The sequence below is a fragment of the Mirounga angustirostris genome, unplaced genomic scaffold, assembly GCF_029215605.1.
Source record: "Mirounga angustirostris isolate CCGP_5_RB_7025 unplaced genomic scaffold, mMirAng1.0.hap1 SCAF_5, whole genome shotgun sequence".
Taxonomy (NCBI): domain Eukaryota; kingdom Metazoa; phylum Chordata; class Mammalia; order Carnivora; family Phocidae; genus Mirounga; species Mirounga angustirostris.
In genome coordinates, this window is record NW_026991713.1 from 142765029 (window position 1) to 142778565 (window position 13537).

A 13537-nucleotide genomic window follows, 5' to 3' on the forward strand; every position below is an offset into this window, starting at 1 on the left:
TTCAGATGGGAGTCTGCCCCTCCCTCTTACTCTGCTCCTCCCCCCACTCTCTCTCTCTCATAAATAAAAATAAGATCTTTTTGGGGCGCCTGGGTGGCTCAGTTGGTTAAGCAACTGCCTTCAGCTCAGGTCACGATCCTGGAGTCCCGGGATCAAGTCCTGCATCGGGCTCCCTGCTCAGCGGAAAGTCTGCTTCTTCCTCTGCCTGCCGCTCCCACCACTGCTCATACTCTCTCTCTGTCAATAAATGAAATCTTTTTTAAAAAAATAAATAAATAAAAATAAGATCTTTTAAAAAAACAGTTAAATGAGCAATTTACCAACATCTTTATAATTCTTATTAAAGGCTGAAATAACACACTAAAGTATGCTACACTGTTAGGCAGCTCTAACAGGCAGGTAGGTCCCTGCTCCAGATCTTCAGAAGAACTATCTGCTGGGAAAATACTAAGCAGCAGCTTTTCCAGGCAGAACTCAAGCAATTTCTGAAAAGGAAACAAATCTTATTTAAATGAATCCATTGTTACTCCTTACTGAAAGTTCACCACGCTGCAAATCTGTTGAGGGGAGTGGCAATGTAATTTGTTCAATAAACATTTGTTTTAGGCCTGGGGTCGGCTATAGCTGAAGAATAGAGTCAAGAACAAAAGAAAATCCCTCTCTTGGAGAGTTTAAGCTTCAGGAGAAAGTGGCAATGAAAAGGCATCACAGGGGGCGCCTTGGTGGCTCAGTGGGGCGCCTGGGTGGCTCAGTCCTTCGTTAAGCGGCTGCCTTTGGCTCAGGTCATGATCCCAGAATCCTGGGATCAAGCCCCACATCGGGCTTTCTGCTCGGTAGGAAGCCTGCTTCTCTCCTCTCCCACTCCCCCTGCTTGTTGTTCCTCTCTCGCTATGTCTCTCTCTGTCAAATAAATACATAAAATCTTAAAAAAAAAAAAAAAAGAAAGAAAGAAAGAAAAGAAAAGAAAAGCCATCACGGAAACATCTGAGGTGAGGGGTCTACACTCCTAAACCCACATAGGTGCTTATGTTCAGTATAGTTTAATAAATGCTTTAAAAGTAATTACTTGGGGCACCTGGATGGCTCAGTCTTTAAGTGTCTGCCTTTGGCTCAGGTCATGATCCCGGAGTCCTGGGATCGAGCCCCGCATCGGGCTCCCTGCTCTGCAGGAAGCCTGCTTCTCCTTCTCCCACTCCCCCTGCTTGTGTTCCCTCTCTCACTGTGTCTCTCTCTGTCAAATAAATAAATAAAATCTTAAGGAAAAAAAAAAGTAATTACTTAAAAAAGGGAGGGTGCCTGGCTGGCTTAGTCGGTGGAGCATGTGACTCCTGATCTCAGGATCATGAGCTCAAGCCCCACGCTGGGATTAGAGATTACTTAAAAAAATTAATTAAACAACCTAAGGATTACTTAATTATCCATCATGTTATGGTTACACCCCCATTTCTTCGTTCAATCTCTCCTCATCTCCCTTTCTCCTCATAAAAATACTGTATGATGTATGTTTTTAAGTCACCTAGAGAGATCCAAGAGGACAGCCAAATCATAGGTGGGAATCGAAAGACTTAGATAAGTAACTCTGGACATTAACTCACCCTAAAGAAGACCATGAAATACTCACTCTTAACTAAGGTCCAGAACTTCCATATGTCTTTTTTTCCTCCAACAAAAATACACAGTGTACAGGGTCAATCACAGTCACAACTAAGTCCATGTATCAACTTGAAATGGAAGCATGAACTGGAATATGACAGAGGAGTAAAAGCACCTTTGTGTGAATTCCTCAGACTCCGTCACAGAAGACACTAAACTCACTTGCCATTTTGCCTTGGGAGAGTCAAAGAATGCAACCTCTGTGGGCTAACCAGAGAAAAGTGCTATTTCTGACCTAACTTGGAGTCTCCATGCTGGTAGGCTTATTTCTGGCTTCGTCAAAGAAGTGCATGGAAAGGCCCGTTCCCTGGAGCTGCTCGAATGGGCTCTCCCGAGAGCACAACGGATGGCCTGTGAGTCTGCCTGCAGTGAGCGGGGAAGGCCCTGGCTGGCACGCCATGCTGATGCAGAGGGCCGCCCAGGGGAGCGTAAGGAGGAAGGAGGAAGGAGGAAGAAGGAAGGAGGAAGGCAGTGCGGAGGAGCTGCTGCTGCAGGAAGAGGTTTTCATTATGTCTGTAGCCGGTCCTGACCCCAGAATAGTGATCCCTACAAGATGCTGGTGGCTCCCCTGCCTGAGGCTTCTGCTCCCTGTGGGTGAGGACTCCCTGGGGAAGGCAAAGCCAGGGCAGCCAGAGAGGCTCTGCTCTTGGAAGTCCTTGCTCAGATCATTGTTTATCCCCCTCTCCCCCCACCATGCAGCTCCACACCTGCCAGAGCAAGTGAAGGAGGCCTTTCCTGGAGGTGTGACAATCAAAGCAGAGAACAGGCTGAGCCAGCAGACCAGAAGAGCACAGACTGAGCCCAACAGATACTTGCATGGAGCTGAAGCTAGTACTTCAAAGCAGAGGCATACCCTCCACCAGGGGACGTGAGCGAGTGACAGTGGCCCAGCTCTGTAGTCACAAACTCTGATGCTGCCTTGGGGTGCACATCCCTGAGGCCTGTTGTTGCTACTCTCAACAGTGACGACCCAGTCGCTGCTCATTCATCACTCATCAAGTGCCTCCTATTTACCACACACTGTGAGAGGTGTGGAGAGGACAGGTGTGAACATGTCAGCCATGATCCCCACCTGTATGGGGCGGTCGCCGGAGGAGGGATCTAGACAGCGAGCAGGTATGAGTACAGAATCCTAGGACTAGGAAGTGAGGGTGCCCTGGGAAGCACAGGAGGGTGGCCCCTTACAGATCTGGGGGTTAGGGAAGCCTCCTGGATCAAGTGGCCTCCAAGCTGAGGATTGAAAGATGAAGAGAGATCAGCCCAGTGAAAGCCAACAGGGCCAGGGGCTAGAGCAGCTGCTATCAAGCCGTGGGTGTCGCTATTAACAGTTCGTGAACAGGCCCCACAGAAAAAGAGCCTTTGGCAGGCATAGTCAAGGGATAGAAGTGAATTTAGTGCGGCTGGAACAGGGAATGCATGTGGGGCAATGGTCAGAGATGAGCAGGGGCCTGTGCAGGGCACCACGTACACCAGCTCTGGGAGTCTTCATGCTGGGAGCAACAGGGGGTGCGGGGGGTAGATGGTAAGGAGCAGGCATGAGACTTAGGAAAGGCCAGGGAGCTGTGGAAATGCCAGTCATAGTGGGTGATAAGGAGTTAGGGGACCTGGGAGTCCAGACGTCACGGTGGGAACAGGAACCTGCTCTCCCCCAAACGTGGTGGCAGAAGCAATGCTTCTACAATGAGCCATGCAGAGATGGGTAAGGGCATGGGGTCTGCAGAGGAGCCCTCAGATTCAGGCCCCGCCACCTCTCCATCGGGTGACCTGGAGTAAGATATGTTATCGTAGGACGAGGCTAAGAACAGGATGTGCCCCATGGGGCTGATGCAAAGATGAAATGAAGAAGACGCATGAAGCCTTTATGACAGTGCCCGGCACAGTGAAAACTTCGTAACGTGAGCTATTATTATCAATGTGGGTGTCTGACTTACTTATCCCTGGGAGTCTTCTTCGTGTTCCACGTACAAAAACATTTGTGGAACTGTTAAATGAACATTGCTCCAAATGTGCTTCTAATGTGAACTGTTCTTTAGGGAGCCCCAGATGACCAACTGATGATGCACTGAGAACACAATGCTGCTAATGTTCCAAAAGTCAGATGCATGTAGGCGCCAATAGCAAGCAAAATCGGCCAACAAATTAGGTATCCATGCTTATAGGTGGAAAGCTAAACCTAAAGTGAAATCTTTTGCCAAAACTGGAGCCTAGTAAAGTAAGGCAGTATGGTGTGAAATTCCCTAGAAATGTATCCTGGCTGGATGACTGAGTTCTGGCCTTGTCAAAGTCTCAAGTCAAAGGAGTTTATAAGAGATAAGGATTTAATGAGTAACCACGACACACCAAGTTCATAAGAATGACCCTTTTGGGGGCGCCTGGGTGGCTCAGTTGGTTAAGTGTCTGCCTTCGGCTCAGGTCATGATCCCAGGGTCCTGGGATCGAGCCCCACATCGGGCTCCCTGCTCAGCGAGGGGCTTGCTTCTCCCCCTGCTCATATTCTCTCTCTCTCTCTCTGTATCTCTGTGTCTCGAATGAATAAATAAAAAAAAACCTTAAAAAAAAAAAAAAAAGAATGACCCTTTTGGAGCAGAAGGTCAAAATAAGGCAACTAAATTATTTATTTTGTATAAACAGGAGATTAATAAGATTTCTTACATTCCTTCCTGGTAATTGATTTTAAACCTCACCAGCATTGATGCCTTTTTTCATCAGCTTCATTTTATAGAGGCTACAGAAGGAGGACACGATTCCTACCACGATCCTACCTGATGGGGGTGGGGGGCTGGTCTGTGGCTGTGTGCACCAAGAAGACTGATGTGGTTAACATTAAGCTTTGAGGATGAAAACTGTGGCTTGCACAAGACTGATGCTTAGTTTTGGTGAACTAAGTGTAATCTGAGTGTATGCCAAAGTCCATTTTGGAAAAGCCAGACTATTCTGGCCTTTTTCTTTATCGGTCTTTTGCTGCACGGCGCTTGCTTTGGAGTGAGACAGCCTCCATTACCCAGCATCAAGGACCTGAATGTCAGCTTAGCAGAAAGAGGAGAATACTCAGGAAGGAAAGGATGTTTTGAGACGCAACCTTGGGAGTTAGCAGCATAACATAACAAATGCCTAGAAGTCTGCATCGCTGATGATTTGAAACAATAAACATAAGAGAGGCAATCAGTTTGGCCTAGTTCATAAACATTCTAAAAAGTTACTCCACTTTGTGTTGTATTTTTCTTCATAACTAGGTCTACAATGGCCAAGAAGCATGAGAATTATTTAAACTACAGTGTAGTCAGTTGGGGCACCTGTGTGGTTCAGCCAGTTAAGCATCTAACTCTTGGTTTCAGCTCAGGTTGTGATCTCATGGATCATGAGATCGAGCCCTGTGTTGAGCCCCATGCTCAGCATGGAGTTTGCTTGAGATTTTCTGTCTCTGCCCCTCCCCCTGCTCATGCTTTCTCTCTCACTCCCTCTCAAATAAATAAATAAAATCTTTAAAAATAAATAAATAAAATAAAATGTAGTCAGTCAATAAGACAAATAGATACGAAAAGATTCATCTATCAAATAACCAGGTTCTACAAAATTATAGATACGATATTTCATAATTATCTGTTGCTTCTACTTAAGACCAGAAGTTTTGGTGGGGAAAACAAAATAAAACAAAACATTTTGCAGCTTGTTAACATGAAAACACTCTGGATAGGTCTCTGTCCTTTCTGCTCCTACGTAAAACCACTAATCACAAGGACTGATTCATCCTGGTTGTCACAACACTTGACAATAAATCACAAGTTCCGACGGCAAATGGGTGTTGATGAAACTGAACCTCTTTTCAAAAAATGAAGTCCCAAATAATAAAATATGAAACAGCTACTCAAGCAGGTAAAAGAAACAAAGGGTGGGCACCGTGCCTGTTTAACTTGGTTCTGACTAAACCTTTAGCTAACAAAACAAACTTTAGAACACACATGTACATGCTCTACATCCTGCTCCTGGAACAGGTACTTTTCTGCACCTTGCTTCCCTCTTCTACCCGTAAGAAGTAAATATGCTGCCATCACAGCCAAAGGCCAGTGACCAGGCCCTTAGTGACCATGTTCCCATGTACCGTCTTCTTCACTTTCGTATTTGGCCTTTACTAAATCCTACCCCATTATGTGCTATGGTGCCAAGTATTAACACAAGAGAGCTCAGTGGTGAAAACTTCAGAGACCCACTCCTCCCACCTCTAAAATACTCTTGAATTATGCTTTTATGCCACAGGCCTTCACAAAGGCCACAGAAACAAGTTCTTTGAAGGAAAACATTTGACACACCCATAAGGAGCCCGCCAGGTACTATCTTATTCATTCATCTGCTCATTTACTCATTTACTTACCCAACAAATTGACTATTTATTGAGTACTTACTGAGGGTGAAGAACTAACTGGGCAGAATGTTGAAGGGAATGAAGAGGAAAAAAAGCATACTCCAGTTTTAGAGACTGAGTGTAGTTGAAAAGTGTGATATAAACACTCAACTCCAGTTCCCTCATCAATAAAATGCAAACGGGCGCCTGGGTGGCTCAGTCGTTTAGCGTCTGCCTTCAGCTCAGGTCATGATCCCAGGGTCCTGGGATCGAGTCTCACATCGGGCTCCCTGCTCAGCGGGAAGCCTGCTTCTCCCTCTCCCACTCCCCCTGCTTGTGTTCCTGCTCTCGTGGTCTCTCTCTCTGTCAAATAAATAAATAAAATCTTTAAAAATAAAATAAAATAAAATAAAATGCAAACACTAGGAACCCAGCAATAACAGCATTTCACAGAGATGTTGTGGGGATTACATGAGTTAATGCTACATAAAAAGGGAGAGATGATGCTCTTTCTTAGAGCGTCCTTAGGGGCACTCAGGAGTAACTCAGTAAACCGAGGAAAGGCATGAAGTAATGTTCACAAAACATTAAATTGGGGCGTGGGGGGATGGCAGTGAGTGTGAGGACAGTAGGTAAGTAAGTAATGACACACATCTACAGGAAGAGAGACTTACACGGATTCAGGTCTCTGTGCTGATGGGATGTTCACAAGGGACAAAGGCTTTCTACAGGGAGTTTTAGAAAACAAACCAAAAAAATGAAGTCTGTGGTAACTGCCTTGCAATACAGTAATATAACAGAGTTTAAATCATCGCAGGCTGTGAAACAAGAGGGCAAAAAGGAGAGGTGTCAGGAGCCGAAACAGAGCAGCAGCTCATCGACGGTTATTCGCCAGAGGGTAACACAGACCGCCATGAGACAGAGGGAGCTAGCAGACATCTGAAGCAGGTACAAGAGGAGTCACACACTGAATTCTTTCCCCCAGAGAACTGACAAATGACCATTAAAGATTTTAATAGTTAATATTTAAAATAATAGTTTAAAAGTTAATAATTTCAAAGTTGCAGATTTAAGTACAGAACAAAGACAATGGAAAAGAGACTCCAGGAAGAAGATAAATGACTCAATTTATCATCTGAGAATAGGTGGCAACTAAATAACTGACAAAGAAAACCAAACAAAGGGAAAACACTGAAAACAGACATAAAGCTATGTGATGCTCAGTGAGAGAAGCCGGTCACCAAAGGCCACAGAGCCTATGACCCTGCATCTGTGAAAGGTCCCAACAGGCAAATCTGTAGAGACGAGAAGGAGATGAGTGGTCACCAGGAGCCTGCGGGTGGAGGAACAGGGAGCAGCCACTGGTGGGCACAAGGCTTCTTTCTGGGGGGTTGAAAATCTTATACAGTTAGTGGTGATGGTTGCACAACTCTGTGAATATACGATAAACCGCTGAATTGTGTACGTCAGAGGGGTGCATCGTATAGGGTGTGAATCATACTTCAATGAAGCTGTTTAAAAAAAAAAAAGGAAAAGAAAGCAAGGTATGTGAGCTTCAAGATGCAACTGTTCTGAGATTGAGAGGAGACACAGAGCCAGTCGTGAATACACCATCCTTGGGAATTCAAGGTAAAGGAGTGGGTGGTGGCAGGTAGAAGGAAAAAAAGAAAAAAGATAGGCTTGGAAGTAGCTAACTTGCTAGAGTTAGGATAGGAAAATATATAAATAAGAAACAAGGCTGAATAACCTTGAAAAACCAAAAAGTCGACATGGCAAGAGCTCAGAGGTCTGGGAGAGATTAAACAAAACAAAACACCAGTGTGACCTTCACAAGCTACCTCCCAGGATCGTCAGATTTGCACCCCTGACCATGGCAGTGTAATCCCAGAGAGCCGGGCCACACCCAGGCTGTCTTCTGCCAACCAATGACTCTACGTGGTGCGACACAGCGTGGCTGCCGAGGCACCTCGTCTGCCGCTCGCTCACTTGCTCGGCAACAACAGAGCCGAAGGCTCGGGCTTCCATGGCTGCCTTCAACACTGCTAGACTTCATCCAGGGTAGCCTTATTTGCAGAGGCATTTCCTTCTGCCGCAGGGGCAGATTACCCGCAGTGACACTTCCTGTGAGCATCTTAAGCTGGGAAGAAGGGCAACATAGCCGGCCTCACCCTACCCACCCTGGAAACATCCCACCATGCAAAGAAAAACACGCAATGCTTACAATTCCTGACTAGCCTTCCCTGGAAGGGCCACACTGGTGCCTTCGGCACCTGTTCCTTCGTGGAAATGTTGATGCAGGCTTCTGGCATGATCCCAAGTCCCGTTTCCAGTACTTCTGTGAGCTTGCTGTGTTTTCCTCACTTTTCAAGCCAGTTTGCAGCTCAGATCAAGGTTGAAGGTTTTCTCTCCTTTTAGGAGTATTTTTTCCATGCTGGCTGGATCACTGACCAAAAGTTTCCCAAACTGCATTTCCTTGTTCCCACAGAGCACATGGCAGACTTGCTCAAGCCATAATAGCTGAGAAACCCAAAACCTCTATTTTCTGATCAAGAAGCTGTATCATCTTTGACATCTCCAATTTCTCATTTCATTCCAGTACTGGAGGCAGTCTTTCCTTTTTAGACCTTCTCCAGAGACCCATAGTTGTGTTTGTGAGGTCTGTTTTTAATAACCTTAAAAGTGTGGCCAGGTGTAGGCTGCAAAGCCAGAGTGGGGCCACTCTGCCACTTGGAAGGCCAGGGGCTGGGTGTTCCGCTCTCCCATACCAGCCTCACGCTGCATGACGTGGGACTGCAATCTATGCCTCCAGAAAATCACAACAGTGTTGTGCACTTTTTTTTTTTAAGAATTTTTTTTTTTTTAAGATTTTATTTATTTATTTGACAGAGAGAGACACAGCGAGAGAGGGAACACAAGCAGGGGGAGTGGGAGAGGGAGAAGCAGGCTCCCCGCAGAGCAGGGAGCCCGATGCGGGACTCGATCCCAGGACCCCGGGACCATGACCTGAGCTGAAGGCAGTCGCTTAACCAACTGAGCCACCCAGGCGCCCGGTGTTGCGCACTCTTGAAAAAACAAAACTGAAAGCGAAACCAAGGCAGTGAGCAATGAGTGCCCATATGAGAGAAGAGCATGCGAAACGGGGCACATGGACATGCACAGCTGGGGTGACAACCAACAGCCCCTCGTTCACAAAAGGGGCTGGAGGAGTCTTCAGAAGTCGCTTGTCTGGGGCTGGGAAGTGGAGGTCTGTACAGAACCTGAAGGAAAGATGGGAAGTGGATTCAGACTCCCCGGGAAGGGAGGTTCCAGACGGTTCAGCAAGCAGCTCGCTGCCCAGCAGAGGTGCTGGCCCCAAACCACACAGCTGAGTGCTTGGAGAAGGAAGACAGGAAAAGCAGCAGCTAACATCACAAGGAAGGAAGAAAGAATTATTCTGAACAATACTAGACTAAAAACACAGAAACACAGCCTTGAGGACCTAATGTAAAACGTGGTGACTAGAGTCAAAACACTGTACAGTCTAACTGAAATGCGCTAAGAGAGTAGAACTTAAATGTTCTTACACACACATACATGACAGGGAGTCATAATACACACTTCAAATATCTTACACTTTTCTATTTGTCAATTATACCTCAATAAAGCTGAAAAAATTAATTAAAACCAACATGGGGCACCTGGGTGGCTCAGTCGGTTAAGCATCTGCCTTCAGCTCAGGTCATGATCTTGGGGTCCTGGGATCGAGCCCCATGTTGGGCTCCCTGCTCAGCGGGGAGTCTGCTTCTCCCTCTGCCTTTGCCCCTCCACCGTTCATACTCTCTCTCCCTCAAATAAATAAAATATTTTAAAAGAAAAGAAGCACACCAAAATAGGCCAAAATATTAATAGGAAAACAGGATTATGGAAAACATTCATTTTGTATATTAGATATTTTTGTTATCTATCTTTAAAATAAGCACGAGGGCGCCTGGGTGGCTCAGTTGGTTAAGCGATTGCCTTCGGCTCAGGTCAAGATCCTGGAGTCCCGGGATCGAGTCCTGCGTCGGGCTCCCTGCTCGGCAGGGAGTCTGCTTCTCCCTCTGACCCTCCTCCCTCTCATGCTGTCTCTCATTCTCGCTCTCAAATAAATAAAATCTTTAAAAAAAAATAAAAATTAAAAAAAATAAATAAAATAAGCACGAATTTTTTAAATTATTACACAGTATTTTAGACACAGAAACATGTAAGGATAAATATGCAGAGCACTCAGGGTCTCACCAGTCAAAGAAATCAAAGGTCACTTGCCCTGTTCAGGTGCCCTGTGGACTTTCATCCATGGCAAGTCCTTCTCCCCCAACAAAGCACATAACTATTCTGAGTGCCAGGCTGCTAATATTGTGGAATGCTAAACAATATGCAGTATTAACAGGGTTTTTTTATTTAAATAAATGACATTTTACAAGTATTCTTCTCAAAGCTCCTTTTTCTGGCTCAGCATTATGTTCGAGATTCATCCATATCAATGTGCATGAACTGCACTCATTTATTGTCAATACTATGAAGTTTCCCACTGAATAAATATACCACAATTTATAAAAGGAGAACTGAAAGTATTAAATTAACACCAATTACAAACTATGTTCTGTTAAAAATAAGAAAGAAATATGAAAAATAGGTCAAACTTATTTATAACACAAAAATACCACTGAACTTGTGGAGACTAGTTTAAAAAAAAATCAGGGGAGGAGCTCAAGGATGAAAGAAAAGTTGCTGGAAAAAAGTCAACCAAATCAAACTCAGGCAAAGTGGCAGGGCTAGGCTCCACAAAACCACACTGAAGTGGAAAAACACAAAAGAGAAATAAAATACAAGGAATACAGAGCTCTTCAAACTGTCGAGTTAGGGTGCCTGGGTGGCTCAGTCGGTTAAACGTCTGCCTTCGGCTCACGTCATGATCCAGGGTCCTGGGATCAAGTCCCGCATCGGGTTCCCTGCTCTGTGGGGAGCCTGCTTCCCCCTCTACTCCCCACTTGTGCTCTCTATCTCTGTCTCTCTCTCTCAAATAAATAAAATCTAAAAAACAAAAATTTAAAAAAAAAACCAAAAAACTGTCGAGTTAACGAGGTTATTAAGAGGTAAAAACTCCATTATCCCTGGTCGGGAAAGTCCTCATGACTGCTGCAGATCCAGGCCAGTATGCCTTCCACTTACACCAACTAAGAAGGGACCTAGGGTTCCGGGGAACAAACCAGGACCAGGCTGACTTGTGACCAGGTTAGGGGCAGAGAGCAGCCTAACTGGCAATATGGTTTGGCCTGGTACTTCAGCTGTACACAGCTGGGCTTAGAGAAGTATGAGAGGTGGAACTGGAGGAGAAAGTTCCAGATGGTTCCAGAAAACTGAAGAGGCTTTCAACAAACCCTTGAGGGCAACTGTAGGTGATGGGATAATACAGGATGTGGGCTAATGAAGTGTATATGGCGTCTAGACCCAGCTGTCCAAAAGAACCGTCCACCATGATGGGAATGTGCGACAGCTGTCAGTGCACTGGCCACCAGCCACATGTGGCTCCTGAGCACGTGAAACGTGGCTAGTGTGTATGAAGAGATGGATTTCTAATTTTTTTTTCATTGTGACTTACATTTTATTTCTTTTTTTTTAAGATTTATTTATTTATTTACTCGACAGAGAGAGAGAGAGAGAGAGAGAGAGAGCACGAGCAGGGGGAGCGGCAAAGGGAGAGGGAGAAGCAGGCCCCCCGCGGAGCAGGAAGCCTGATGCAGCGCTCGATCCCAAGACCCTGGGACCATGATCTGAGCCCAAGGTAGACGCTTAACCAACTGAGCCACCCAGGCACCCATGACTTACATTTTCAAGAGCTCCGTGCGGCCAGCTGCTACTGTACTCAACAGTGAAGATCTAGATCCTTCTTTACTGGAGAAAAGGAATGGACTAGCAACAGAAAGCTCTTTCTTAACTTTATTAAAATAGAAAAGAGGTATAAGAACTATGGAAAGAAGAGTAGGTGGGATAAAGAGGACAACTGCATGTGAAACCAGTAAGTATTAACTTTTATTTATTACAGATGACATTTAGTAACAAATATAAGAGAGAAACTACCCTGTACACTAATAGCAGGGTAGCAATTGGAAATTGAATAGGAAGGGATACTCCATCAAACAAAACGGTAGGATAATTTCTAATCTCTCGGCCATAAAAAGAATAAAATCTTGGCATTTGCAATGATGTGGACAGAACCAGAGGGTATTATGCTAAGTGACAAATATGTGATTTCACTCATTTGTGGAATTTAAGAAACAAAACAGAGGATCATGGGGAAGGGAAGGAAAAATAAGACAAAAACAGAGAGGGAGGCAAACTGTAAGAGATGCTGAACTCTAGGAAACAAACTGATGGTTGCTGAAGGTGGGGGGAGGGATAATTGGGTGACGGGCACTTGATATAACGAGCACTGGGTGTTATTATATGCAAATGATGAATCATTAAATTCTAACCCTGAAACTAATAATACAGTATGTTAACTAAATACAATTTAAATAAAGAATTAAAAAAAAAACAGAGCTTACAAACACTGAATATATTCCAAAGAAGATGAAAATGGGTTGAAAAATTAGTTCAAAAATCTAATTCAGATGCCATCTTTATATATAGCTCAATTGCTTGATATATATTATTCCTTAAAAATGTTTTTAGTGTGAATATTTGTAGTTATGCCACATTTCTGCGTTTTATACACTTTACATTTTACTACATGATTTCTAAAAGCATTTTGTATAACAAATGCGGGAACTCTCTGATCTTTCATACCCATTAAAAGCAACACATGTAGTAAAACACACCACTGAACAAATTGCTATTTCGTTGGGGTTCTCTCTGACTCCATGGGGCCTGAATGTTTAACTAGGCATACGGCCACAGTGCTAATAGGATTTGGCACACACCGTTGAGCCAGGCCAGGAGAATGTTGCAGGAGTTACTTACCCTTCTGCTGAGGCTTCAGCCCCAGGCAAATTTGAAAAGCAGATAAACTCTGGTCACCTTGGCCAACCTCCCCTTTCTTTCTGCCTCTCCAGGATCCCACTGCCTCCAGGGTCCTCTCTGTCCAGCCAACCTACAGTGTGAACACCTGCCAAGCAGCCAGAGGACCTCTGCTTCCATAAGCTATGGCGTCACCAGACTGATTTGCACAGTATGCCCTCCTGAACTGAACTCAGGTGACAACATCTAGTGCCTGGTCGTATCCCAGAAATTCTTGTATCACCAACATGCAAAGTTTCGGCAAGGCACCGCACGATGGTGCCTCCCACCGAACTGGCAGTTCCCAGCATAAAGCTCTGCTTCACCTGGGATCATCATGAATCATGACATTCCTGTTGGGTTCTTTGAAATACTTTAAATTCCTTGAGGACCCATAATAGCACCTTCTGGAAACCAGACGATGAACCACATGTTCTCAACCCGATCAGACTCAATGGCTCCTTTTTATTATGTTTTTTATTACACACTTAATTTGTAATGTCCTCTTTACCATCCTGAATAAAATTA

General features: G+C 44.8%; 1 protein-coding gene across 2 annotated transcripts in view; it reads right to left on the bottom strand.

Annotated features, from left to right (window-relative positions):
- The window catches only part of ADCY9 (adenylate cyclase 9), a 119796-nt gene that overhangs the window by 36126 nt on the left and 70133 nt on the right, over positions 1 to 13537 (bottom strand). The gene's annotated exons all lie outside the window — the stretch shown is intronic.